Below are 4611 nucleotides of genomic sequence, written 5' to 3' on the forward strand. Positions count from 1 at the left end.
TGACTTTTTCGTTTAACTTTTAAATTTTCAAATTTAGCTTTTCGGTTTGACTTTTAAGTTTGACTTTTTCAAGTTTGACTTTTGAGTTTGATTTTTTTAAATTTGACTTTTAAGGTTGACTTTTGAGGTTTATAGTCAAAGGGCATTTTTAAATTTAAGTTTGACTTCTAGTTGTGCTTTACAGACAAAATTTCAACGTGTTCGATTATGTCCCTGGAGAAACCCTGGAAGCTCAGTTGCAGCGATTTAACACACTCACTACTGAGATGAATATAGCTGGGATCTTTTTGACCAAATCTGAGATAAACAAAAAGCTGCTGAATTCACTTCCGAAATCGTGGGATATGGACGTGGCTGACATCAAGAAGACAAAAGATCTCAATCGTCTTAGTCTGACTGATATAATTGAAGAGCTTAACGCTTTGAATTGTCGAAAAACAATGAGTTCAGCAAACCTTCCGGTCAATGAAGTGTCGTGTTCTCATTCATGTGAAGTTTCACGTTCTCAATCATGTGAAGATACGATTAAATTTCTTTGGGAACAAATTGATTTATTAAAAAGGGAAATTAAGGACCTGAGATATAAAGGATATCAACTCAGGAAAGGACAGAAACCCCTGAAGGCTGAATTAGAAGCAAAAACCAAGGACTTTAGGAAACTTCAGGAAGAGTATAGCAACAATTGTGAAAATTATGATTATATTAAGAGACAACTTGCTGCTGTAACTGAAGAGCTTGACGCTTTAAAAATTAAGTGTGGAAAAATAGATGTTAGTTTCAAAAATTATACTGCGTCAAGTCAGACAGTCGAGTCCTTATATGAAACCCAATTAAAATTCAAAGATAATCAAAACAAGGGTCTAGGGTATGATAGTGTACATCCTCCTTATAATCATAACCACACATCCATCCCTATGACACAGGACGAAACTGACAGGGAGCCACATCTTCGATATGGCAAACGAGCTGGATTTGTGTCAGGAGGAGTTATTAATGTTGAAAATACTAATGTTTCTACTTCATGTACAGGTAAAGTAGCAGAAGATGAGAACAAGGAGAGCACTACTGAACAAACAAATGTCTCTTTGAGCTCTGAGTCTGTTGCTTCGAACTCAACTACTTCTGATAAACCTGCCGTTGAGAAATACAGGCCTCCAATTCCAGCGCAACAGAGTGCCTGTCGCAAGTGTGCATGTGGGAACAACAAGAAACGAGGCAAGGATACGCCACCAGGGGCAGGAAGAAACAATTTCCCAGTGAAGAAAAGGAATTGTTTTCACTGTGGAACACCTGGACACATTGCTAGAAACTGTCCAAATCGCGCATATGTTCCTTACTATGCACAAGGTTGGCAGAACGCACCAAGAAGGAAATACTCCAAAAGAAACCCCTCAAGGTCACGTTCAGACCATGATGACTGGAATGCGCACAAGGCCAAACATCCAACTCCCAAGGCCAAGCATCCAACTCCCAAGAACAAGAAGGGAATGTTGGCCCAGAGGTCTAGTTCAAGAGATGCTCCTGTGAAACCAAGACCGGTTAGGTCAAAGTCATCTAGGCAGACGGCTTCAAGTTCCAAAGAAAGTGTCGAGGCACCCATCGGATCGAACAAGAAATGGGTTAAACCCGAATATAGATGGGTACCAAAGGTGAAAACTCCCAAATCTCCTAATGCTTATAATGTTTCTACATCTTCTGTTTGTGATAAGCAGGATATGTCATGGGAGAGAATACCCTGCATTGATGACAAAGGTCGACCCAGTTTCAAAATGGACTGGGTTCCAAAGACCAACTGATCCCGCTCTGTGCTGGAGCAGCTATGGAGGCATATCATCAAACTTCGGTTTGTTGGTAGTGGCTGCTCCTGGCATTTGATTGGGGACATCTCTCAACTGTACAACACTCAGAACATTATTTGAGAGTATGTGTCCTTTGCGGAAAGGGAAGAAAGGAAGGGATCACTCATGGGGTTAGTGCTTAATGACGTAAAAAAATTTCGGATCTGTTCTGAGATTACGCGTGCTGTTCTCAGACCTTCTGGATGCAAATTCAATCGGTGACTTACGGTTTGCGTTTTCTTCTCTATACTCCTGATTTTATCTTATTCTGATTCGCTTCAAAGAAAAATTTTTGTTTTAGGATAGTTAAATTTGCACATTTACTTTCGTTTCTCTCCTATGCACAAATTTAGGGGGAGAAATAAAAACAAAACAAAAATTAAAATTTAAAAAAAAAATCCAAAAACCTTAGAAAATAAGAAAATTAAAAATATGGTGTTAATGGAATGTGCTTGCAGGAGATGTTTTGGGAAGTGATATTATCAAGTGATAACATGCAACCTGAGTCTGCGTAACGTACCCGAAGTTGAAGGGTCTATGCTCTGGTTTGATGCGTCGGTAGGCACGAAAGATTCTAAATGGACTTGACTAGGCAGAGTTGAACTTAGGAAATTTATAGACTTCACAAACTTTGACCTAGTTAGATCCGTTTAGCCTGACAATACGACACTCGGATAGGTTGAGCAGGGAGATATATATGGGAATCCGCTCGTCACATTAAATGAACCCGTACTTGGAACCGTGGTTTAACTTTTCCTCGATGTGCGGATTCTATCCTTAATTCCGGTTGGATGGGGCGACTGGTAAATTCCGATAAATTAGGTTTGTAGAATATCATTTTCTTTCTTTCTGTCTATTAGTCATATGTTGTCTCCTTTGCGTGACTTCCAATCCGACCTGGTACACAACATATGCAACTCTATTTCTTTGCAGGTTATATATGTGAAATACTTCTTATCTGTTAGCCATATGCTGTATCCTTTGCGTGACTTCTAATCCGACCTGGTACACAGCATATGCAACCTTCTTCTTCTCAACCCCTCTGAAGTAGTTAGTAATAGAATTCTAAATCTATCCTCTCTCTGAATGGTTGTCTGCTCACCCGGTGTAAGGAGTACTCTGGAAGTTCTTGATGGCTGGGGCATATCAGGAAGCGGGAAACACGTTCCAGTACACTTAAAATTGAACTCATACAGATTGTCTGTAGATCTCGCTGCTCAATTTAGGTGAACAACAATATCCCTGGTCGTCGTCAGATGAATGGTCCTTAAGATATAGTATCTAAGAAATTAGGATCAAATATAACTTTTTTTAGGAACTTAAGTTCACCTTGTCTTGTAACAAATAGTATGTCCTAAATTTGTCATAATTTTTCGTGTTTAAATGGACAACAATATCGGTGATCGACCAGACAAAGATGCGAATATGAAAGGTACCGACAAGTGGATTAAGGCTGTCTAACAACTTTGATCCCAAATCACTCTTAAAGTTAGATATCATTTTATTTTTGGTTAAATTTGTTCATAGTTTCTTCTAATTTAAATATTAGGGGAGAATTAAAAAAATTAAAAATAATGAAAATAAAAAAAACAGAAAAATTCAAAAATCAAAGAAAAATCAGAAAAATTAAAAATCCAAAAATAGTGTTATTTCTGTTTTATTTCTTGTTCAGAAAAATCAAAAATCCTAAAATATTTTTGTTTCTGTTTTAATTTGTGCGCTAAGTTTTCTTTTAGTTTTGTTTTGTCTTGAAAAGTGATTTCAGGTATAGATAAGACTCGTGGAGTTTGTGTTGAATATTTCTGAGCCAAAGCCTCTTCCGTGAGCATAGAAGAATTCGCATTCGAAGGAGCAAGAAATGAAGATTATTCTTTCAACATTCAATCCTTCAACCCCAGAAGCAAGGTGAAGCTGCAATTGAAGATTATGTGACGGATTGCATTGAAGCCTCCTCAATCAGTCTGTTGCTATCTTTGTACCTGCTGAAGTGATCCAGAAGATTTGTTCTCTCTGATGTTCTCTCTGAAGATTCTCAAGCTGAAAGCGCTATCTTTCAAGAATCAGTACATCAAACATCCTCACCCAATGTGCGTTCAATGCCAAATTTTGAAGAAAACCTTAAGTGCTCAAGATGAAGTCATTCATTGAAGATTCATATGTTCATCCTGATGCTGTGAAGAAATCGAAGGTTAAAGCTGAAGCCGAGCTCCCATTGAAGATTGACAAGAAGAGCAAACTACTTTTTAGGCGGAGCTTGTTGGGTCATTAAGAAAAGAAAGCTATAAACCAAGGGGGAGATTGTTGGGTCAAAATATGGTTTATACTTTGCTTTTCTGGGCAATTATATTTTTGTGTAATATTTTATGAACTTACAGTCTAGTTTACGGTCAGGCCATGTTTACGGTTGAGTTTACGGCCGTAAACACCTTACGACCGTAAAGCCATTTACGGCCCATGTTCTCCACCCCATATCCAACGTGTATATATATAGGTGTTAGGGTGAGGAGTAGTGATTGATGAACCCTAGAGATTGTACGGCCAAGAGAGAGAGAGGAAGAGAGAGCATATTGTGTGAAAGAATCTATTGTAAGGAATTTCATTCATATCATCAATACATCAAGATTCTTAATATTCTTCTTCTCATTCTCTTCTTATTGTGATCTGGCATCATCCGTTTGAATGAGATTCCGCACCATCAAACGGATCTGATTGATACACAGGCAAATTAGGGACTTACAATTATAGAAAACAAAAGGTTTCAATTGGGAAAAAG

Source organism: Lactuca serriola, chromosome 3 (genome assembly GCF_051521515.1).
Source record: "Lactuca serriola cultivar US96UC23 chromosome 3, Lser_US96UC23_V15, whole genome shotgun sequence".
NCBI lineage: Eukaryota > Viridiplantae > Streptophyta > Magnoliopsida > Asterales > Asteraceae > Lactuca > Lactuca serriola.